The sequence below is a fragment of the Danio rerio genome, chromosome 14 (assembly GCF_052040795.2).
Source record: "Danio rerio strain M-AB ecotype USA chromosome 14, GRCz13ab, whole genome shotgun sequence".
NCBI classification, from domain to species: domain Eukaryota; kingdom Metazoa; phylum Chordata; class Actinopteri; order Cypriniformes; family Danionidae; genus Danio; species Danio rerio.
The window spans coordinates 44613254-44639278 of record NC_141034.1 but is presented as its reverse complement, the minus strand read 5'-3'; the positions used below and the strand labels follow the sequence as shown (position 1 = coordinate 44639278).

At 36.9% G+C, this 26025-nt stretch overlaps 1 protein-coding gene and 2 long non-coding RNA genes across 8 annotated transcripts in view; 2 read left to right on the top strand and 1 right to left on the bottom strand.

Moving 5' to 3' along the window:
* pcdh19 (protocadherin 19) overlaps positions 1 to 26025 on the top strand; it is a 95866-nt gene that overhangs the window by 26500 nt on the left and 43341 nt on the right.
* LOC147840888 (uncharacterized) lies at positions 4052 to 12112 on the top strand. The gene is made up of 3 exons (XR_015508026.1): positions 4052 to 5305; positions 11253 to 11377; positions 11426 to 12112. It is a non-coding gene; the product is annotated as an uncharacterized LOC147840888 (long non-coding RNA).
* Positions 5743 to 8133, bottom strand: LOC147840889 (uncharacterized). The gene is made up of 3 exons (XR_015507980.2): positions 7984 to 8133; positions 7796 to 7872; positions 5743 to 7096 (listed from the first exon to the last, which is right to left on the bottom strand). It is a non-coding gene; the product is annotated as an uncharacterized LOC147840889 (long non-coding RNA).

Genomic DNA, 26025 nt, shown 5'->3' with positions numbered 1-26025 from the left:
TTTTAATAGGAAGCTTTGTGCATATACATTAGTCAGTACTGAAGCCAAATCTGGAGCTTATCTTACAAAATAACTTAAGATAATGGTCCAAAAACTAGTACAGCCAGTTGTATATTTTATAGAAAAATATTAAATACAAATAAAAAGACGGAAATATCTAAAGAAGCAAAAAAATTGAAACATTTTGTTTTTGTAGGTTTTAATTTTGTTTTGTAATATTTAGCATATATTTAATTGTATCTTTTTAATTTCTAAATATGTTTGGTGACTAAAATATTATTTGAATAAATATATCTTTTTAATGATAATACATTGCATCTACTGATAAATGGATGCAAATATTCTTTTTCAAAATGGAGTGTACTCAATTATGCTGAGCACTGTACACAGGTTATGTGTAATTGTCCTTTTCATAATCCCAGGCGCAGATGTTTATATATTTATTTTTATTCCAGAATGTGGATTGACAAGCGAGTTGACAGGAACGCAGATGTACATCTTTTCAGTTTTCACTTTGAATACGATTCTTATTCTGAAAGATGGTAAGGCGGCTAGACGTTTTGTTTACTCGCTTGATGTAACACCGCAAAACAAACATTTGTAAAGTGGATAACTCTTAGATCTGGAAGGAAGTTGGTGAACAAAGGCTGCGGTTGTCATTACTTGAATTATTTATCTACTTTTTTCTGTTTTTGTATTGCAGCGGCGAGGCACACAGCAAAATGCGAATGCATTCAAATTGAGCCTGTTTGTTTAAAGCGCCGTTAATGAAGTGTTACTTTTTTCTGTTTTGTTTTTAACTGTCTGACTGTCAGGGCTGCTAGGGAAACAAGCGCTAATCCAGTACGTCATGATACGTGTTGTTTGAAATTGCATGAAAGCGAGAGGCTGTCTCACGGGGGTAAAGAGCAAGAGAAATAGCACTCCGTAAGGGTAGAGGCAAAGAGAGCACAACCTTTTTTGGTCTAGAAAGCCAGCATACAGTGGGGAGACAATCACTCAGGGAGCAATGCAAAAATAGAGGTGCGTGTGTGTGTAGATTCTTGTTTACAAGGTGACACCTTTTTAACCTCCTATTAGCTGCATGCTCCTGAGAGCATCTGTTCTCTTCAGGGAGAGGGACGTCACTTGATTTTTTTCCCTCTAGACTCACCTTAAAGTTATTTTCTGAGTGTTAATTAAAGGATCTAACTACGGGTTTTCATGACACTGTATTCATATGATCAGAACAAAAGGAGAGATAGATGTTCTCGTTCTCTCCTCAGCCTCATCGTATTGTTTAGGCTGACCCTGGCTCTAGTCTAACTAATGATCTCTATTAAAGCGGGCCTGTTAACCAGGACAGTAATTATGTCGCATTTATCTCTGGTGCTGTTTGCCAGTCTTGGCAGGTTTGTCAAACTACACGCTCGGTTCTGGGTATATAAAGGTAGACAGTTGATTGTGATAATTATAATGAGTATAATAGAGAGATTCTAGTCATTAAAATGTGAATGTTAGCTTGTCTTATAATATTATTGCAGTTTGTTGGCATATCTAATCAAAACTGGCCTTTTTTTCTCAGATAAAGCGTGGAATTGGAAGCCAAATACAGTCATAGAACAAAACTATGCCTATTTTGTGTGAGCACAAGCTACTAAAATCTCCATCAAATTCCCTCGTAGATGTTACAACCCCATTTTAAAGACTCATTTTCAAAAAATGTCTTAAATTGCTTATTAACCTACAGCCCTGGACCCCAGGTGTCAGATCTCCTCTGTTTCTGCTAATCAGGGGAAGTGCTATTTTTCAAAGCTCGAACTGAACAAAATTGGAGCTGTTGGAGAACTCTTAGGTTGGCATTATTCTCGTGTAATGAGTGTAAGAGAGCCCAATTATTCCACTTGCCATCAAAACAGAGGAAGATTAACTCTTCTCCACTTTGACACTCTCCAGCAGTAGTATCTTTTTATAGATGTTCGCACTTTTGATCCGTCTGTGCTGCACTGATGTTATTTCATTTCTTTTTCATAGAAAACACTGTGTGTGTGCTTCTTTAGTGCACAATATGACTTCATCAACAAGTCTTCCACCTCAACACAAACACAAAGAGAATCCTGCGGCTCCTTGTGCAAAACGGTTACGACATCTTTCTCCGGAGAGTGGCATTAAAACGATAAATTAGAGATGCAGCAGTGTGGCACATTCAGAGGGGGAGCCATTTTGTACAAGCTTAGCTTGAATCTCAGTTAAGTGTTGGGTTTTGAAGCTTAAATTGTCCAACTGCAGAGGGATTTCACCACTTTGCTTTTGAAAAGCATCTTGTAGATTAAATGGAAAGGCCACAGTTGGAGCCCCCTGAATAAATAAAAAGAGTCCAGCTCTATAGGATATCACAATTTTTATCAGCCTGCAAAGAATGAAATTGGCTGCTAATCAGGAGGAGGCGAATACCAAAGAGATGAATAAAATGATTCGCCACTGCTCTGACACAAAGACAAACTAACACAATCTCAATCCGAACAGCCAGACTTCAGATATGGGGGCTTAGTAAAGCACGGAAATACTCATGTATATGCACATGAATGCACCCAGACGGCTTCGATAAAGGACAGTTCTCACACATGGTTTACCGTAGGGATGTCACGATCAGGTTTTTTTTGCCTTTGAGTCAAAGCCATTTGATTTTAAGTATCTACCGATACCGAAACCCGATCCGATTCTTCTATAATACATAAAAAACGAATAAAGAAGAGCTTATAAACAGATCCAGGATGTTCCTTATTTTTTTTATTAATTCACCGTATTTTAACATTCAACAACTCTGTTAACAAACAGAGCATTTCTGCAAGGTAGCTTGAACTAGAGATCTGCGCATGACTGAAATTTTAGTCCCGCTCCCTCCAGGTTTTATTCCACACCCGACTGCTTCCGCTGTATATCCAGTCTTTGTTCACCCACTGCCCAACCTCACCATTCCCGCTAAATTTACATCTGGTTTCCAAAATCGGGAAATAAAATTGGGTACTATTAAAGAGAAATTCCAGCGTTATGGATGTGACATTTGCAGTAAAAACTCAAAACATAAATTCACATCTAAAGAATATGTTAACATTATAATGAAAAATTTGTTTATATTTTCCAGAACAACTAACCACAGAGTTAAGGGACCAGAAAAATATCTATCTGTAAACATGTTTTGTACTTTAAATGTGGGAAATAAACATGGTTATGGATGTGACAAAAAAGTCTGCAGGTTTAAATATATATATATATATATATATATATATATATATATATATATATATATATATAGAGAGAGAGAGAACACTATATTTTTAGACAGCCTGCTCGGTTTAAATTACACCAGAGTTACCGACCGCAACCACGTTTTTTTCGAAAATTTATTCCTGTGGTGCAAGAATTTATTCTTAATAAATTTATTCCTGTGGCCTCCGAGGTACAACCGCAGAAATGCAGATCTCTAACTTGAACAATCAAGTAATAAATACCATAAATTCTTCAGTTTTGAACTTCAGTACAACAGTAAATATTTAAAAAATCTACTTAAATTCAAAGAGCACCTCAACTTAAAATAACGAGTAGGCAATCCCAAGTTTACATATTTTACAGTTTGCTACGGTATTGTTGTCGTCATCAACTTTATAATACCTCCAGACCGCTGACATACTCACGCTTTCCGCTTCAAGCTGCTTCTGTGTTCTAATTTGCCGGCATTTAACGAATAGTGTCTATGCAACACAGTGATGTCACGCCGCAGGTCTTGCTGTTTCAGTGTGAAGTCAAGAAAGAGGTCTAACTATGTGCCACCGGATAGGTATAGATGTGTTCAAAAATAATGACAATATATATATATATATATATATATATATATATATATATATATATATATATATATATATATATATATATATATATATATATATATATATATATATATATATTTAAGTGTGTGTGTGTGTATGTATGTATATATATATATATATATATATATATATATATATATATATATATATATATATATATATATATATATATATATATATATATATATCCTAATTGGAAGGTAACGTCCGATTCTGATTAAGTCTGAAACCACTTGATTGGGTCCGATTTCCAATCATGTGATGGGATCTGGACATCCCTAGTTTATGGCGGAGGCAAATTAATTCAGCTCTTTATTTGGAGGAAGTCAAAAAAGGTGTACTATTACCAACATGAATACAGATGTTTGAAGCACAGAGGGGGTGATGTGCTGTCCGTATGCTGTTGTTTTTCGGTCCTTACTCCCTCCCCAAACATGTTTGCCCCTAAAGACGCTCTAATACAAATTAAATTAAAGAAAGTCAGCACAGATAATCCTGGTGTGTTTCAGCTGTTGCGGCGGCGTGGGGTCAAGCCCGCAGCATCTGGCCCTCCTCACACAGCAAGCCCACAAGCTGCTCACGCTCTCTGGGAGTCGAAGCAGAGCAGCAACCCTACTGGCCCACTTAGGAGAGCGTGTGCGTGCGTGTGTACACATGTGGTCGAGCCCAGGATGTGGGAATGTAAAACAAGGGTGTGAGCCTGTCAGCATGCATGAAAAGTGTGTTGCTGCTGATGTGGGTTTATTTGTTTGTACAGTGTTAAAAGGGGTGTAGGGAAGGGTGTTAAATAAGTGTGGCGATGCAGTGGGGAGGAGGGGGGTTGAAGCAAATTGTTAATTGAAAATGGGAAGAAATGCATGCTCGAATTAGCCCCGTATCTGTCGGCGGTCCCTCGTGTAAGCCAATGGTGTGAGGGGACGTTGTTGTGCAGTGGTGATAGCAGACTGTCAGCACCCTGATTAACATCTGCTCATCGCTCTACAGATGAGCCACTGATGTGTGCTGAGGTAAAGCATCGCTCTCCATCCCCGTGCTGACAGCTGCTGAAAAAGGCCATTTCAAATATTAGGAGCAGATGTGTCTGGCGTGGCTAAATCTGAGCGCTAACTACTCTTACAGTAGTGCATCATGAATTGTGCTGATTGGGTCAAGCTTGTTATGATTACAGTGGACTTTTTATCCGCCCATCTGTCCATTAGGGCATCACGGGAGAGTCCAGCCACTACTACGTCTGATATCCAGTAGGGTAGTAAAGTGCAAAAGTGCATACACTGCAACAGGAGGAGACTGGAGGAAGGGAGGTGGTTGTTTTTTTTTTTTTAATCATCTGCATCTTCTACTACAGTGGTTCTCATTTTAATACTTGATAAAATACAATACAATGACAATTACTAAAATGAATAATGAGTAATGATAAAAACGCAAATATGCATCACACTGTAAATTCTAACATGTTCAGTTTACTTAAAAAAAGTTTGGAAACCGATTGCCTTATTTTTGCAATATAAACTTACAAGGAAATCTTAAGTTAAGTTTAATTATTGCCTTGAAGTAAGAAAACTAAAACTTATAAAGTAAACTAACTGTTAAAAATTAAGTAAGTTTAATAGAAAATTCTAGTTAACATACTTGTCATTATTTAGTAATCTTACTTAGGGTTTTATAGTAAGATTACTTTAATAACTCTATTTAACTAATACTGTTCTACCATGTTCAGTTAACATCTTGAATGCTAGTAGTCTCAACATTGTTTTAATCCACCATTTTAAGTAATGTCAACTAAAGAAACTATGTGCAATCGGTTTCCACATTTTCTTCAATTAAACTGAACATAAAATATGTAGTTCAACCTACAAGTAATGACATTATACAGGTCTTAAATGTAAACATTTTATTTGACAAAATTAGCAGAATTTCACAATACACTTGTGATATTTTAGTATCACAATACACTTGTACACAATACAGTTTTGTAAAAACCTGTTGTAAAGTGCTGTAATATACTGTAAACAGCAATACAGACAAAAAATATAATAAACATGTTCAACCCTAAAACACAAGTTTTCGAAAAGGTTTGAAAATCTATCAAAAAAACTTTAAATACTTGACACTTGGAAAAAAGATACTTGAATTAGTGTAATTAAACATGCCATTGCACCAGCACCTTAAACATGGCAGCATATAGACACTCACAGAGGAACAGATATTAAGCTTTAAAGCTAATTTGTTAGACTGTGTAGTTTAGATTTTCCTACAAAAAATATCACATTAGTGTGGTCAAAAGTATTGAGTTTGGTATCAATCAATACTGAAATATTAAAAATATCCATTTTCCACCAGCATTTGAGTGCTACTGAGCTCGTTCTTAAACACCATTGATTGGCCACTGTGTTCACATGCTCAACAGAAATGACTGTGATTGGCTGTGACTGTCATAGGTTTACCATTTTTTACTGAGTCCAAACAAAGTTACACAGACACTGAAGTGTTCCAAAGCCATGTCGATAGCTGATTTGTTTAGAAGCTAACATATAAGCTATCTGGTGATGAATCGACTGATCGACAGTGCTTTGAAGTTATCCAGTGTCTTTGTATCTTTGCACCTGGTGAACAGTGGTGAAGTGTGGTAAAAATAATGACCTTCAAAGCCAATCAGTCATATCTACTGAGCATGTGAACACAATGGCCAATCAGTTCTTGCAATGTTAGTGGGAAATGGATGGACTTTTTTTTTTTTTTATTTCAGTACCGATTGGTACCAAACTCAATACTTTTGACAACCCTATAAATCACAATACACTTTTTTGGTAAAAAAAAAAAGTGTTTTAAACACCAAAATGCTGCAGTCCTAAATGTAACACTGCAAACAGCAACATGTTAAAAAGCAACACTTTGTAATTAAACATGCCATTATACCTGAACCTTTAAACATAAAGCACAGCAGTATATAGGCACTCGCCGAATAAAACACATTACGCTTCCCTCCCAGCAAAAGCAACACACGTTGAACAAATTCAAATGCATTGCTCAAAGTCTTTGGGTAGTCCGAATTCAGTGTGTAAATCAAAGCAAAAAAAGAGACATACTGCATGTGGCAAAGTCCATAACCACTTTTCCTTCCAGTATAAAGGCCCACATTGCATCTATAATGAGGTTCTTTAGACATCTTCACACACGACAGTCAGCAGGCCAACATCTTCTGCACTGAAGTCCGACTCTACAATTACATCCTATGAATAGAGAAAGAAAAATAAGTAAAGTTTGATATTCTAAATGGCACTAATAAAGCCTGTAGTGGCCAGGAGACCAAAAGCAGAGGTGAAAAAAATACAATTCCTTGTGCTTAATTTAGTAACACTTTAGTAGGAACCAATTACCCTATTAACTAGTTGCTTATTAGCATGACTTTTTGTGTTTATAGTACATTTTACATTCAAATGCTTCTTATAAGAAGGCCTTGCTATGGTGCTCCTTCTTCAATGTAGACCAACACGATGGATTTGCCTGTACTGCTTCTACTAGGCTTGTCATGATAGTGGAATTTATTACCAATCCATATAGTAATTTTAAAAACATCCATTTCCTGCTAACATTTGAGCATTGTTGAGTGTCATTTCTGTTAAGCATGTGAACAGAATGGCAAAACAGTGCTGTTTAAAAATGTGCTCAAAAGTGCTTAAAATGTTAGCAGGAAATTTATGGCCTATGAAGCTAACTGACCCTGTGACGGCACAAGCTGCTGTATTTGCAACATAGCAATGCTCTTGCTCCAAAGGCCATAATAAAACATCCCTCTTACTTTCAAATACTTACATTAAATGCATTTGTTTTATTTTTATAAAATTGAAATTTTTTATTAATAAGTGAAGTAAACTGGAATGACTGCTTCATTTCCAGTCTAAGAAAGCAGAAACAATAATACTACTTACAAAACACATCCTGAAAATTTCTTTAGACTCATCCCTCTAAAGGACTGAAAGACCCCGGAGAACTGCTGCCAGATGACCTTGAAAAAGTAAAGACAGGTAGACATGCATTATAGCCCAATGAAAACATCAAATGCAATTTATTGCAATCAAATGCAAATTATGATTCAAAGATGATGTCACAAAAATACCTTTGAATTAACATGTTGAAAATTTCATCTAGTTTTCTTCTGCAATTTTCTCTTGTTTTTTTTTTTTTTTATTTCAATCAAACGAGCAGTGTGTGTCCAATGCAGCGTAGAACTTGCATCTCACATTTCTTCCTGATATTCGATTGAATTCTGCAAAGATCTAATCAAAACATTATTAGTCATTAATAACATTCAAAAACACAAATTCACAAAATCACACAAAGTTTTGAAAAGAAAACAAACCTTCTGCAGCACTTGCATCAGCTGGTGTTTCCTCTATGACTTCCTTCTGGATGTCACTGTTGTGCACAAAAACGTAAAGTGTTATTGACATGGCTAAGCGAAATTCTAAAACAAAAAACAGAAATCAGAAACACATGCAATGATACAATGCAATGCCATTTAGCAACAGATGTTACACTTTAACATGACATAGTTAAATGTTCTTGAATAATAAAAGCTGCCAAATACTCCCGGCGCCTGTCATCAAAAGCATGAGCTATACTTGTCACCAAACAGTAATAAACACAACCCCCGATTAAATATAATCATGGCATTGTTGCTGGTGTGCCTTACTTTTATGCGCATTAAAAGTGGAATAAATATTTGTCTCAATTGATGTCTTTAAAAGGACACTGAACTTTCTGACTAGGGTTGCACGGTTTACCGGTACTATGGTAGTATCGTGATACTATGGCTCCAAGATACTGGCGGTGCCACTGTAGTTTGTAAACGGTAGTATTGTCATTAACAGTCTGCCTACAATACATAATGCAGCATGTGAAAAAGTCACTAAAATACTTACACGATTCAGCAACAATAGATCATTGTATTTTAATAGTCTATGGAGCCTTCTAAGGTTGTAAAACTGTAGAATTTGCGCCTTTTATAGTAGCCTATTGCATATTTTGTGATGGTTCATTTTGAATCGGAATTCGTTTATTTCTGTTCCTGTCAATATGATATAATAGCTACAACAACCGTGACAATCTATTAAAAAGAATGACTCATAAAGTGACATTTTGAATTACTTTGGATTCTTATCCGATAATAAGTGTGAAAAAAGTATGATAGATGAAAAACCCAAAATAGCAACAGGAAACAATTTTTGACCACTTCATATAGCCTAGGTTTGTTGGAAAAATGCTCTTTTCTTTATGTATCTTTATTTTAATGTATTTTTTTTGCTGGAATGAATACATTTTAGGTGAAGAGATGTGCAAATACTTTTTTCAACAATAAGGGAATTATTTAAATTCAAGTAGGCCTATAATAACATATACAATATATTATTTCTGACATTTTTCTTTATTTCATGGATTTAAGTTATGAATTACAGTATTGCAATACTACTTGGTATCACCATACTTCAGCTGGTATAGTATTGTAACATAAATTAATGGTATCACAACACAACAACCTTATTTCTAACTAGTCCTCAGATGATTATTCAAATGGACAAAATATTCGGACTATTCTTGATCATGCAGTTCTTTGCTGAGAATTTTGTTAAATGTACTTTTAATGCATTAAACGATTTAAAATTACCCTGACACTCAGTATGAAGACAAGGTAACGTTAATAGAACAATTCATGAATATGTTCTATGGCTTGTGCGGTATTGTTCAAAAAGTTTTCTTTGATGTGTAAGTGCAAAACTTACATTTCCACTGCATATCAGCTCACAAACTGGTAGTCTGAAATAAAAAATAAATAAAGGGTATAACGATATTACAAACCAAATATGCCACTCACAATACTCTAATGGTGTGCTACATTTTAAACAACCTTGTAATTGTTCAAATTTGTTTGCCCTAAATTGTTAAAAATTAGTGAAACCTTCTTTAAAAATGCAAACTAACAGGTTTGGCAAAGCCTGTTTCTTTACAGAAAGTTTGCTTATAACAAAGGCTTGTTAATGCCTTTGTGTGATATTGAGCAAACAAAGGGATGTTTCTGTGCTTGGTTGTACGAGTTATACCACTTCATCATTAACGTTATCCATCACACATATTCAGTCGCGTCTGGTCAGATTTATTTGTCATTACAGCAATACAAAGCACTCAGTAACGTAACGGCAACACTGGAATAAACCTTCAAAACGGCATAAAGAAAAGACAAATAGCATATAAAACAAATAAATGAGTTAATTAAATATCTCTCGCATTTTCATAAGTTTAACTTTAAGTTTCATAGGGATTGTTAGCATAAGCACACTTTAGCATCATGTGTAAATATGTATCTGCCTCATACAGTGACACGAATCGTAATCGCATCGAAATCCTAAATTACCTACGACACTCACGGGTCCATTTTGAGCTGAAACTGCTTTATAATGTTCTAAAAGCCTCGGCGGGTTAAAACTGCTGCTGCCCCGGCGATCATGGAGAAAAAAACGACTGGTCTGGTCATGAGCCGCTCGCTGACGCCGGACGGAATCACAGCTGATCTCCTCACCTGCTTCCTGCAGGTGATCTCATAAAAGTAAATCTTAAAAAAAAAAACACGCATATTTTCGTCACAACAAGCGCCACTAAAGTTCAGCGATAACTAACGTTACTGTATTTGTAATGCGAATAAATAGGTTTCGTTTTCTTTTTTAAAAATGTAGACCTACAGCTATGTGTTAACTTTACATCTATTTGAACGGATCATTGCGCGCGCTCTTGCTCTCTCAGTGCATTATTTAAAATGGCGCGGCCCGCTCTTTTAGAGCATAACGCCCACTTTACAAATTACTACTAACTTTACAAATTATTAATAGTTATTAAAAAGGACTAAGCAGCTAAAAAATAGCTTATCTAGTAAAGTAGACAGTATTGCAAATAACGTGCAGTGGTCAAAACGTTTAGTCACAACATCATGGGCTATTAATTAGTTCACAAAACAGCAAACAATTTCACAAAGTGCAGGAAATAAACATTACTGATACTATACAAATAAAATCAAAGTAGTAATTAAAACGAAAAGTTTACCTTGATTTACAGCAGTACATCTTCTCAATATGAAATCCTGTCCTTCAATGGCGGTGCTGGGTGGCGGTTGGTTGTGACTCGGGATGGGGGATGGGAAATCACCACCCAGTACGCATGCGTAACAGCATGGCTTAGCCCTTATAAGCAATTTTAATCAAATTACATTAGTTATGGGAACTTTATACCTTACTATGTCAGCAACACTAATGCATTTCTAGTAAACTCAACAATTAGCTTAAAATTAAGTAAACACACTAGAATTTTGATAGTAAGGAATACTATTCGCATTTACAGTGCATATAACAACAATTACAAAAGGTAGAGTACAATCTAATATCAAGTAGGCCTGCACGATTACTCAAACTTAAGTAATTAAAACGCTCCAACTAATGTTACGTAAAATACAGACTACTGTTACAGCAGAACCCAAGAGCCCCTATTTCACTATTACGGAGATTCAATGAAAGCTGTGAACTCCATCTCTGCTCTGCTTCTCTCTCTGTCTGTCTGTCTGTCTGTGTGTGTATGGACCTTTGATCTGCTTGCGTGAGGTAAAGTTTGCTCTCCTCTCTGCTGTTACAGGAATTCTTGTGACTCCAGACACACAAGTGTGTTACTCTGCAGTGTGACTTTTCTCCACTGCATCTATTATGAATCAGCTGTGATAACCGTGCATTATAGATCGCGGCTGTTTATCTGTATCCATGTCACTCATCGGTGAATAATGCCAATCGCAGCCCTTTCTGTTGAGTGCAGGAACACAATGACCAATCACAGCCCCCTGTTCATTTTTTTCCCCAATTTATGTTTAACGGAGAGAAGATTTTTTTCAATACATTTTTAAACATAATAAAAAAACGAATCTCTAATAACGGATTTATTTACTCTTGCCATGATGACACTTTTATACAGTTTAAAGTGACATTTGAAGGCTTAACTAGGTAAATTAGGTAAACTGGGCAGGTTAAGGTAGTTAGGCAAGTTATTGTATAACAGTGGTTTCTTCTGTAGACTATCGAGAAAAAAAATATTGCTGAAGGGGGCTAATAATTTAGATCTTAAAATGTTTGAAAAAAAATAAAAATAAAAACTGCTTTTATTCTAGCCAAAATAAAACAAATAAGACTTTCTCCAGAAAAAAATTGTGATCAGACAAAAAAAGTAAAAAAATTAAAGGGGGATAATAATTCTGACTTTAACTATATATATATATATATATATATATATATATATATATATATATATATATATATATATATATATATATATATATATATATATATATATATATTGTATTACAAATATTATGTAAATTTAAATATATTTATAAATTATACATTTTATTACAAGCACGGTTGTGCTGTGAAGTAAAATCTAAAATTGCACATCGAAAGCATCGTCAAATCACCGTGAATGTCATGAAATCATTATAAAATGCAACACAATCTAAATGTAAAGGTTTTATATATTGATATATAAGACTTTTGTATACATTTTATTCAATTGAATTTAAAATACTAGTTATTTTGTTCATTTGTTATGAGAACTGACAACTGTTGGAAAAATGGTTTTAAATAAACAGTAGCATAGTGTAGCGTACTTTGTAATCATGCTTGGTCTTTCTTTGGTGCTGTTAAAACCACCACATCAAACCTGCAGCTCTTATGAAATTATAGTAAATCACATTTTAAATCGCAAATTGCAATTTTGATCAGATAAATCGCAATTAGTTTTTTTCTCTAAATCATGCAGCCCTAATATCAAGCCCACAATATGAGCTAAGCAATAAATAAAACACAATGTGTTCTCATTTTCTTTAAATTGATGTATTAAAGCAACTAAAATCTTGAAACCTTGTGTCACTTCAAACATGCATTGTTTTATCAGTTTAACACACACACACAACAACAACATTCTTGAGTGATAAAACACTCAACAGAAAGGGAAAAACCAAAACCATGTACATGTTCATTGATCCTTGTAGTTAATGTGAACATGAAATATATCGAACATATCTTTATGATGATGTTTATCATAAGAGCTACAGTTGCATTGATACTTTTTGGATAAATAGGTTTGAATCTGTAATAAGTGTACAGTATAAACCATGTGCTAAGTAAGCATATGCGGATGCAAGTATGCGGCAAACATTGTTTGTTTGTGTAAGCGAGGAAGGTTGGAAGATTAGTGAAAGATGATGAAGTTCCACCTGCACTGCTTCCTGTTTGCACATTGCATCACATTGCCTCTGCACGCACACCTTCTCATCTGTTTGGGATGTCAATAAGAAAGCGTCAATAAAGAGGCTGGCTCAATCCATCTCAGAGAGAGAGATGAAAAGACAGAGCGAGGAAGAGAAAGTGCACTTGAGGCAGAGACAGACAGGGAGTATATCCGGGGAGACTAAGAGTCTGTAATGAGTTGTTGCAAATTTCCATCCACAAGAGATAAAAAAAAAAAAAAAAAAACTCCTGGATGGATGCCTCTGTGCCTTGTCATTGTGAGGAGAGGGGTGGGGGGGAGGCGGATGAGCTTAAAGTGCTGGAGGAGGGTGGGATGGTCTGTTAGACATCTCAGCACGCTGACAGATATTTGAGAGAACATACCCTGAGATACTATGTCATTATTTTGGATCAAAGTGTCAAGCGGGTATATGATTTACACTCATAACAAAAGCAGCATCTAGAATGGATGAGTCGGCACTCTGTGCTGGAGCCCAGCGCTGGATATTACACTGATGTAAAGGTGTTCGCATCGCTCATCTCCGCTCGCACCCACTGAATGAGTCTCTGTGTGTATTAGCCAGTGTGTCTGTGTGGGGGAGAGAAACAGAAAGATGCATGACTGTGGTGTAAAATGGCTCAATGGTGCTCATCCTGAGCTGTGAATATAACAGCAGAGCACTCAGTCTCCATGTACAACACCGTAGCTGTGCAGCTACCCATCTCTCTTTTCCATCTATCCTTTCTATCCAAATATTGTTGTTTATGGACTTAGGTTTAAGAAGAACAAAGTAACGTCTGTCAAATTATTTGAAATATAATTTAAATAATCGCCATCACTATATATCTGCATCCTGGGGGCGCAGTGGGTAGAACGATCGCCTCACAGCAAGAAGGTCACTGGTTTGAGCCTCGGCTGGATCAGTTGGCATTTCTGTGTGGAGTTTGCATGTTCTTCCCATGATCAGCTTGGTTTCCACTGGGTGCTTCGGTTTCCCCCACAGTCCAAAGACATGTGGTTTAGGTGAATTGGGTATATTAGGGGTGTCAAAATTAATTGTTTTTTCGGTGCACCGCGATGTAGACGCGGACAATTCGGTATCGATTCAGTAATAATCATAACCGGTTATTATGTACTGACGTCATTTATCTTCTATGCGCTCTGTCGCGAGGGAGGTGAACGCCGGTATTTACAACACTCAGCCAACTCAGGGCCGGCCCGTGGCATAGGCACCATAGGCATAGGAGCTCTCCCCGTTGCAAGGGCTTAAGTGTGTGTGTTTGTGTATGTGTGTGTGCGTGTGTTTGTTTGTTTGATGCTGTCTATGTTTGTGAATGTGTTTGAATGAGAAAGTGTGGTGCTGTGTGCCTGTGTGTTTATACAGACAGCATGTTATAGCCTCCCCCTCTAAAATATAACACTGTATATGGAAAGCATCGTCAATGCACCGTGATGCACCGAGATATCGAATTGAACAGAATCTATGGCATGATAATCGTAACCGAACCGTGAGACCAGTATAGGTTTACACCTCTAATATATATATATATATATATATATATATATATATATATATATATATATATATATATATATATATATATATATATATATATAATTCATATTTTTATTCAGTTATTCAATTTATGCAGTTTATTATCTTAGACTTATTTATAAATAAATACATAAATGAATTAAGCTTTTATTTTAGAATAATGTTCTAAAAAGAAAAATTCATGATTACTTCAAAACATGAAACATATATATTGAAACTATTAAAAAAATGTTTATTAACATTAGTAAGAATAAGAAATGTTTTTGAGCACCAGATAAGTTATTATGAATGATTTGTCAAGACGGCTTTTGAAAACTGAAAATGACAATAACAATATACAGTATATTAGAATAGATTATAATAGAATTTTATTGTCACAGTTTTGAAATCAATGACAGACTGTTATCAGCTCACATTATAGGCCAACATAGCTAAATGGCTAAAATAGTCCAGAAGGTAATATATATATATATATATATATATATATATATATATATATATATATATATATATATATATATATATATATATATATATATATATATATATATATATATATATATATATATATATATATATATATTACCTTCTGGATTATTTTAGCCATTTAGCTATGTTGGCCTATAATGTGAGCCTATATATATATATAAGCATTGTATATATATATATATGGTTACAATGCTTAGCAAGTAGTTACCATTTAATAGAAAACTGTTATCTTATAATTTTATATTGTAATAATATGTCATTCAAATGATTAAAGGGCACCTATGATGAAAATCTACTTTTGTAAGTTGTTTGGACAGAACTGTGCGTAGGTAAAGTGTGGCTACTGACATATTGGAGGGATATAAACACAACAAGTCTCTTTTTTTTATATGTCCTGACATTAAAATAGGACTAAAATCCCAGTGAATTTGAGGCCCACTGCATTGTGACGTGGGACTGTGGTTTTCCCCACCCATTGAATTGATTGACAGGCACCTTGTTTCTATAATAGCATGTATACACCTCCACAGAACATTTTCTTTTTTGTAAAGAAAGTGGGATTAGTTACAACTCTCTGTGTTTTTATAAGTTTAAATTGTTTTAAAACAGAGCATGTTTGCAGTAAAGACTGTAAAGTTAATATGTAATTTTTAACCGCTACAATTACAAAGCCACATGGTGTCAGTAAACGCTAATATAAATGTGTGCATGTACTGCAAATAGCCTTTGTGTGGGACTCATCATTGCAAAAAGGCTTGAATAAACTCCACCACAAATACATCAAGTAAACTTACTTTACTGACTGCTGTTTATCTGACGTAACGCATGATAAGAAGCAGACACACAAGTGGGAATAGTGGGCGGGAAGAAGTAGCTCAATGAATTTAAAGCCAGATGCCTCCCAAAAGGTGAAGATTTTAGAGGCTATAGTAAATATTCTAATGGGTATTTTGAGCTGAAACTTTCACATATTCTGGAGATAACAAAGGCTTATCTTACGTCTTGTAAAAGGGATGAAATAGCTGCTCTTCAAATAAATGCAGCCATTTTGAGCTTAAGACACTTCTTATGACACACACACACACACACACTCTGTGTATTCACAAAAGATGTCCTGCTTTTAATAATACTACGAGCCACAATTAATGGAAACGAGGAAACCCGAATAACCTGTGCGTGTCATGAACCAAGCACTGGTTTGCACACACCGCTTTTATCTTCTATCCAGGCCACTCTCCTTTTCCATCCCAGGTGACGCCAGGTGGATACAAGGAGCCCTTTGAATGAAAGAAATGAATGTCTTTGAATCCCAGCATTTGATTTGTAGAAACATCCCACAGGACTGACTTCTGCTAGTTGTGGCTATTTGAGTTTCATTAGTTTCTATGGCCAAACCATCCTTTGAAAATGCAATACGATAGCCAAGGCCACACTCACACACACACCCACCCACAACCACACTCGCACACATACACCACCACTTCTATTATGACCAGTCTGCTTCCTGTAAAACATCCAAGCAGATTGTCAATCTATGAAACACACACACACACTGCGGTATGAGAAGGATATTGTAACGTCGAATGACCTATTTATAGTAGACAGAGTATCCGATCAATTCCCAAACACCAAAGGCCAACAACAAACAGCCCAAGTGTTCTTGTAAAAGAGAAATATCAAAGTACAGTAGATCAGAAAGACAGTGAGAGTAAGAATGCAGACTGATGTTATGCAAGAATGCAGATGTGCCCGATCATTTATTTAAATCTTTTCATCATGTTGAAACGCATAGAGTTCTGACATATAATGACCTCATGCAATATTAACATAGCTGCTATTAATGTATACATAATTAATCACACACAAACTGACTGGAGCCTATAGCCCTTAGCATACGTAGATCGAGTCTTTTACAGGATCAAACAGAAGAGCAATTTCTTTCTTAACAGCGCGGCTGTTGATCTGGGAAATACCCATTCCTGCCTCTGTTGTTTATGAGAGCTTTGTGATTGTTTTCTTAAAGAAAATAGATGTAGTGGAGTTTGCAGGAAAAAGCAACTCCGAATGAATGAGGCTGGGAAGCGTATTGTGTTTACTCATTTGTAACACACTGTTTCGTCCCCACGGAGCACTGCTTTAGTTAGAGGAATAATGCGAAGCCGGGTGTGCGCAGGTAACCGCAGGATGCCGACTTTAAAAAGATTCCTTTGCATATTCCTTTGTGATATAGTTTTTTTGAAAATACAAATCATTTTAGACCTACTGGGTGTTTTTCTCTTTAGAAGAACTAAAAAAAAGAGAAAAAGATAGCTAGTTTTAACCTCCAAACGCGTTTACCCTCAGAAATGGCTGCCTTTCATAATAAGATGGATTTGCAACAGGCCAAATTGAGTTGAGTGTGAATTGACAGGTGATGAAGTGGAATGATCTCGAGGATATGGCAGCTTATTTGTCACATGGGCTCCCGTAGCGATTGATTCGTTATAATTTGTGTTTGTAGGTAGCCGGGCGCTATTAAACGTCAACAAGTCCTCGTATTCATCACGGCTCCTGCCGAAGAGGCAGAAATAGAAAACGTAATCTCATCCCGATGCCAGGGCGCGCCTGAGGCGCTCCTTCACCTCCCTTTATACTGTCGAGCCTCCCTTAGGGCTCACATGCTTTGGAGGAGAAGGGGGGAAATCTATAATCTAGCAGATGGCAGAGGATCTATGGGAAATTCTATAATCAGGGTTGGCAACCTAACACCGGGCTGTGGAGCGTTATGTTTCTCTGAGCTGGGGAAGGAAGGATGAATCCACTCCTGCCAGGTGTGTAGATGAAATCGCGGTGGTCCGTTCCTTGTCACGGATGCGCTTAGAGATGCTGCAGACCCATTCGAGAGATGGCGAGGTAAAAAGAGAATGCTTCACGAGAGAAGAAAACAATGAAAATTAGGGTTGTCGCGATATCATTAATTAATCTTACAATAATATACCAGCTGAAGTATCACGATACCGAGTAGTATTGCGGTACTGTAATTCAGAACTCAAATTATTAAGAAAGTTGTCAGAAATACTATGTGTTATGTAATAATGTAATGTAATTAATGTAATTAATAATTGCTTTAAGGCCAAAACGTATTATTTGAACCCCACTTCACCTAAAATTTATTGATTCTTTTGTTTATTTTGTAGATAATTGACCAACAAAAAATACTTTAAAATAAAGATCCAAATTATACTAAATAAAATGAGCTACAAAAGAGCATTTTTCCAACAAAAGGAAGAGAAATAAACCGATTCAGATGTGCAAACGGCTACCACAAAAGGTGTGAATTCTACAGTTTAGCAACCTTAAAGGGCTCCACAGACTATTCAAATAAGATATTGTCTATTGATGCACAAACAGTTGAGCAATTTAGTGACTTTTCCACATATAACATTATCTATTGGAGATAAACCATTGACACGATCCTACCGTTTACAAAAAAACTGGCACCGCCATTATTTTGGAACCATAGTACCACGATACTACCATAGTACCTGTAAACCGTGCAACCCTTATGAAAATAAAAAGTAAAGGAAGGTCTCTGTGTCATAGAAGGAAGAAAGGGGGGAGTGCGTGATGTCTGAGAGGAGCGACTCCATGTTGAGATTGGCTTTCTGTGTGCCGGCGGGTGTGAGACTCCCCTGCTTCATTCACACACATAATTTCTCTGCAGCTTCACTGCAGCAGCACATTTGTAGACATATAGACATCTCCTAAGCCTCCGTGGAAAATGCCACCCTTGCTACAGGCTCATTTCTGCTCCTATCACTAAGCCCAGCTACACAAAGCCTGTCTTCGTTTTTTTTTTCTTTTTTAAACAAGAAAATAGCTATGCACTACCTGCCTTTGCCTCGTGATAACCTCTCTTCGGTAAGCTCCTTGAGGATGGAGGTAAATAAACAACAGGGCTCATTATGAGTACCGATTTCCTCCCAGCACTCTGGGGACTGTGTAAATAAGCCTTAAGATGACTGAAGAGTCAGGCTCCAAATAACAGCAAGCGCCCAACTGCTATTAGAATGAGTAAATGGAATGGTTTTATTTTAATTGAGGTCCTTCATATTGCTTTTTTAAGTTCATGTAATACATAATGCTTTTTTTAATATTATTTAGCCGGAGAATTTGTATTCAGTGGAAGCGCAGTGAGAGCTTTTCCGCCACTGACTGTGACATATTAGGAGCATTTGAACTTTAGCGGAGTTAGAAAGAAGAAAAAGGCACCCAATTGAGGTTCAAAACACTTTTCTTTTGTCCACAACCACTCCCTAAAATGAAACTAGTTCTTTTTTTTTAATCCTGAAATGAATTAAAGTGAAGTTTATTCATAAACTAATTTCGAGAGGATCACGTGCTTATGATTTATCACGTCCAGTCTCGCATTTGCTAATCACTAATCTTCCAATCATATGAGCCCTAAGGCACCATAAATAGTCTAAGTTTTCAGTTCACTTTATCTTCGTTTGGAAGAAACCCCCCTCCTCCCCTATTCTCCTCCTTTACCTGTAATTGGGCGGCACGGCGGTCCAGTGGTTAGCACTGTGAACCACACAGCAAGAATACTGCCGGTCCTAGTTCGATAGGACCGGTGAGTGTTTCTGTGGGGAGTTTGTATGTCCTTCCCGTGTCCGCGTGGGTTTTCCCCGGGCTCTCCGGTTTCCTCCCACCATCCAAAGACATTCAACATACTTAACAATCAAGCTGGTCTAATTCCTTACGTTCCCTTAGCTACAGCGGCAGGGGAGTTCTGAGATCCACCGAGCTCAGGCTCCCTTCTTGCTCTGCCAACGGGAGGAAGCCCCGGGCTCGAGGAGCCCTTGAGCTCGGGGCTCTCTCCCGGGACAGCATGCCAAATAAGCTTTGTAAATCATCAGCTAAGTGTGAACTCTTGAAATCTGATTTAATAGCGTTTTATCTACGGTGGTGAAAACAAGGGTGCCGTCTGATAATTATTAATTGCTATTACAGCGTGCAGTTTGAATTAGCGCATAATATGCATGTGCAAATGCAAGTACACGCTGATTTATCGGCCTCACAAAAGATAATACATAATTGCAGGAAAGGTGTGACGAGCGTTACTTTTTTTCCATTCCTTAGCCACCTGAAGAATTCTCACTCTGTACATGTGGCCCTCTTGCAATGAATGCTCTCACATCCGGACTAAGGAACCAATTGTCACGCTGGGAAGAAGGCAAATCAAATCTCACAGTGGCAACTAAGCGAGGAGATTGCTTTTCCTCTCCGCTGGCTGAAGTTAGAAGAGTTCTTTCAGGGTTAGGGGCTACAGGTTGGACAGAAAAAGGGGGACGGAGGGAAAAAAATGAGGTCAAGGTTCGGTCTGGCTAGCCGAAGGTCTCGTTTACTGCCCCCTTTCCATTACCTCCCTCTCCAGCCCTTCCACCCTTGCTCACAGAGCTCTTAGGGTGCAATTTGGCTGCACCCTCAAGTATGTGGGAAGAAACACAACAATAATTATGGGGATAGGGTGACACCGGCCGCCAAACTGGGGCCGCTCAGATCATAACAACACATTGTAGAACCTGATTAAGTAGCCATTTGCGGCAGCTCATCTGTAGTTTAAGCAGCTCTCATCTCCGAGCCTGAAACCTGACCTCTGTGAAAGAAATATTGATAGCCCTTATGATTTGATGGCGGTCAGCGGTGTAGGCATACAGTACATTACTTTACAGGAAGATTGCCGTTAATGCATGGAAGCTCTCTGCCATAAAGACCTCTAAGGGCCAAGGGCGCCTCTTAAATGCCCTCTGGCCATCAACCTAAATTAATGAAAAACACAAACGAGCATTGCAAATACAATTGGTATCCCTTTTTTTGGGGTGGGGGGAGCTTACTAATTATCGCCATCCATTAGCGAATCATCACCACACATCAATAGTTGCTTTTGTTGTGGAATAATGGCACTTATCTTTGGCGTTCTTCAAAGAACGTGTTGATATGGGCTCAAATAGAGTACTGAAGCGTATTTCATAATCTCCAGCAGCGAGACGTCTCTGTGGAACAGCAGCTGCATTTGCATAACTGAAGCTATTACTCCAATTAGCCCACTCTGATATAAGCAGAGAGATCAAAATGTCAACAGAAGGAAATCTGCTGAGATGACTGAGGCTGCATCATCGATAGCGACTCTTCTCGTAAAAGGGTCAGCGATCCGTGCCGCGTAACTGCGTTTCAACAGGGCTCTCATTTGTTTTAAGTGTCGCGGAGAGCGAGAGCACAGCTTCATATGCAAAGATACACAAGGAAAGGACGGCCATGAACCTCGATCTCCCAGCAGAGATCTGAGCAAAGCCGCTCACAACCAATTATGGGCCGGCCACACAGAGACACATCATTTGGAAATTTGTATACTGTCTTTTTTAATGAAGCTTTCCCCTTGTTACTCAGTCCGTTGCTGTTCATTAGTGGTTTTTGGTGGACGACCATGGAGATGGAAAGGCTCCGTAATGAGTTCTCACAGGGACTAAAGTAGAACACAGGTGGTATAAAAGCAAAATTCTCCACATGTATATATATATATATATACACACACCTGCCCTGTTAGAGTACTGAAATAATTGCTCATGCCCATTACTTTGATACTAATGGAGTCGAGCTGGACAGGAACAAAGAGGCAAATAACTACCTCGTGAGCCGCAACGAGAACAAACAAGAGTATGTTCCAAATTGAGGTCTGCTAATATAATGTTAATTAAATTGGCTTTTTACAAATTATCTCCTTGATTACAATGACTTAAGGTTTAATTAGAGCCGTAGCAAACACCCACACAGGCAGGAGCGCACACGCACACACAAAAGAAAGCTGTAACCTTCAGTGGGTCCAGATTTCACCAGCCCAAAAATCTCAATTAGACGCCTGGTCAGCCGTCACTTGTAATTAAAATATTATCATGCGTAGAGGTAATTAGAGTGTGTGGAGGTGAGACGGTATTCAGCAGCTCACTGACTGGAGAAAAGAAGGTCTGAGGTTGACGGTGACGGGCTAATATAATATAGTACACCCTAATATGACATAGTTCATATAAATATAGTTTAAAAAGGGTCTTCCTGGAGGAATGTTCCTTCTGACGTGCATACAGTTAAAGTCAGAATTATTAGCCACCTTGGATTTTTTTCTTTCTTTTTTATATTTCCCAAATGATGTTTAACAGACAAAGGAAATTTTCAAGGTGTGTCTGATAATATTTTTATCTTCCGGAGAAAGTCTTATTTGTTTTATTTCAGCTAGAATAAAAGCAGTTCATCATTTTTTAAAAGCCATTTTTCGGTCAAAATTATAAGCCCCTTTAAGCCATATTTTTTTCTATAGTCTACAGAACAAACCATTGTTATACTATAACTTGCCTAATTACCATATCCTGCCTAGTTAACTTAATTAACCAGAAATGGAAAAGTACACACATCCTTTTCTCAAGTAGAAGTACAGATTCTCATGTTTAAAATGACTCTGGTAAAAGTACTGAAAAGTATTTTTGTACTCAAGTAAAAGTAAAGAATACCCATTATTACTAGATTTTATTTTGGCTAGGTAGGAAAGTATCCCCTTCCCCCATGTATTATTATCCTGAGGCAAACTCACAACATTCATCATGTAGTTTTGCGGCTGTTGGATCAAAAACAACAGCTGCCATACATGTTCATACATGAAATAATAATTAAAAAGTTAAAAAATAATTCTGTAGAGCTGTATATCCTTATAAATAATGTCTTACGTTTTACACTGAATTCTGTCCAAAACATCTAGAAAAAAAAAAAACATTTAATAAATATTTTTACTGAATATTTTGAAAATATAGTTTATTTTGCTCAAATAAATACTTATCATATTTGACTGCAAATCATCTTTGCATTTCTTATAGTGATCTACCCTACGTACAGTGCATGATAGCCTTGGTTGAGAACGAAAGTAACGAGCTCGATTTAAAAATGTAAGTAGAAGAAATTACAGATAGTTGTGTAAAAATGTAAGGAGTAAAAGTAAAAAGTTGTCAGAAAAATAAGTAGCGGAGTAGAGTACTGATACCAGAAAAATCTACTTAAGTGCATTAACGTAGTATCTGTACTATGTTACTTCCCATCTCTGTAATTAACCTAGTTAAGCCTTTAAATGTCACTTTAAGCTGTGTAGAAGTGTCTTGAATAATATGAAGTAAAATAATATTTACTGTCATCATGGCAAAGATAAAATAAATCAGTTATTAGAAATGAGTTATTAAAACTATTATGTTCAGAAATGTGTTGAAAAAGTCTTCTCTCTGAAATTGGAAAAAAAAATAGACGGGGGGAGGGTGTAATAATTCAGGTGGGCTAATAATTCTAACTTCATCTGTATATCTTGCTTGCTGTAGCAGCTGTTGATATACGCAGATGAAGGAAATGTATGTGTTAGAGATCATAGATTTTTATGCAGAGTTATTCCGGCTATGATTATGAGAGCTTGTATCTGTCTCCCGGCAGCTAGTCTGGATGTCCCTGGCTGGCGGCATAATCATTGGTCTTGTTGCACTGTCTGCATTAACCTTCTTATCGTCTGGGTGACTGCTGTTGTCAGAGGGGCTGATGGCTAGACATACCCCTGGAAGGAAGCCATTGACTTCTTTTTCTATCTGGCTTTGGAATCAGCTGAAGTTGAAGCTGAAGGCAGTTTTCTCCTCATGGAACACACTTGCATGTACTGTACTGAGTAGCAAGTTAGTTTTAACATTTATTTCAATTGTAAAAAAAAGATGGGTGGCACGGTGGCTCAATGGTTAGCACTGTCGCCTCACAGCAAAAAGGTCACTGGTTCGAGTCCTGGCTGGGCCAGTTGGCATTTCTATGTGGAGTTTGCATGTTCTCCCTGTTCGTGTGGGTTTTTTCTGCGTGCTCTGGTTTCACCAGTTCGCTATAGGGGAATTGAATAAACTAAATTGGCCTTAGCGTATGTGTGTGAATGTGAAAGTGTATGGATGTTTCCCCCGTACTGGGTTGCAGCTGAAAGGTCATCGGCTGTGTAAAACATGTAGATTGAATTAAATTCATGTTTATTTATAAAGCGCTTTTTACAATGTGTCAAAGCAGCTTAACATAGTTCTAGTGAAGTCCAATGGATGGATATGGATATGTTGGCGGTTCATTCCGCTGTGGGGATTACTAATGGAAAGAGACTAAGCAGAAGGAAAAATTAAGGAGTTAATGTAAAAAAAGACAATTTTCAAGAGCTTTTCCACCCAAAAATTAACTCTTATTTACTCTCCTTTTATTTGTTCCAAATCTGTTTGAGTTTCTTCTGTCGAACACAAAATAAGATATTTAGAAAGCTCTTTCACCATTGACTTCCATAGTATTTGGTTTTCCTACTATGCATGTCAATGGTTTTACAGGGTTTAGCTTTCTTCAAAATGACTTATTGTGTGTTTAACAGATTAAAGAAACTCAAACTACTTGAGGACGACTAAATAGTGAGTACATTAAACATTTCTGGGTGAACCGTCTCTTTAAATGAGCAAGGAAGAATGCAACATAATAATTAGGGATCCTCGACCAGGATTTTTCAGCCGACACTGAGTATTGATTTCTTGTCATAGTGATTGGCTGATACAGAGTACTGATTCTGATGCTTCCATCGTTATATAGCTTTGCCATTGCTTTAGGTATGAGATTTCACCTAAATGAAGTATGTTGCATACATGTAACGGTCAGAAGCAGCTTTACAAAAAAATAATAGATAAAACAGAGATGGTAATAAAGGATAAGAAGAATTACTAACAAAGCACTTTGGAAACATTGCTCATGTGCTGTAGCGCTGCTGATGTATAACCCAGGCATGCACATGCATCTTCCTCTGCTTGTAAACTTGTAAACAAACACTTGCAATCGGTTCAAGAGATCAGCCAGATCAGCGAGTACCAATCGAGTCGTGATATGTGATTATCAGCCAATACCGATCTCCGGCCGATTGGAGCATCCTTAATAATAATTTGAATTTGAAACATGCCATATGAAGACTTTTTGACACCTACATTAATATGCATTTTAGTAGATCAGACATAATTGGACTGATGGAACTGGTTCAGCGATAGCGCTGGGGGATTTGGCCTAAAATCAAAATCTTAATCAATTGAATATTTTAACTCGATTACGATTAATGAACGATTATTTTATTTATTTATTTTGCCCTCACAGTTCACTGATAAGTTTTGAACAGTAAATATGCATACATATTACCAGAGGTTTCTGAATGAAGGGTGCATTACTTGATTTTAAAAGAATTGAACGAAACACACACTATCTACTATCTATGAATATTTATTGAACATCAACGTTAAACAACTGAAATTAAAACACACATTGCCTAAAACAAAAAGTTACTTTTTACTTATAAAAAGTGAAAGTAAATATTGAATCTTCAGTAGACAAATATATTAATGTAAATAATAATTTTATTATAATAGAAAACATGCCGTCTCAAGACACAGTTTCCAATCATTATCAATGTAGTGCGAACAAGTGACGTGTAGTTACATTTTTTGAGAGGTGCTCAGATATGCGACCATGCAAAGGCTGCTCCGGATCATATTCATGCGGTTGACACAGAAGTATAAATCAGCCTTAACAGAGCAAGGTCACGTGACTCCACACGAGGTAGGAGTCAAAAAATTGACCTTGAAAAATGTAATCGATTATAAGTTCTAAATGTCAATTTTGATTACTTTTCGATTAATCGCCCAGCACTATTCATCGAAGAAAACCACTTGCAACTTACCAACATTTCAA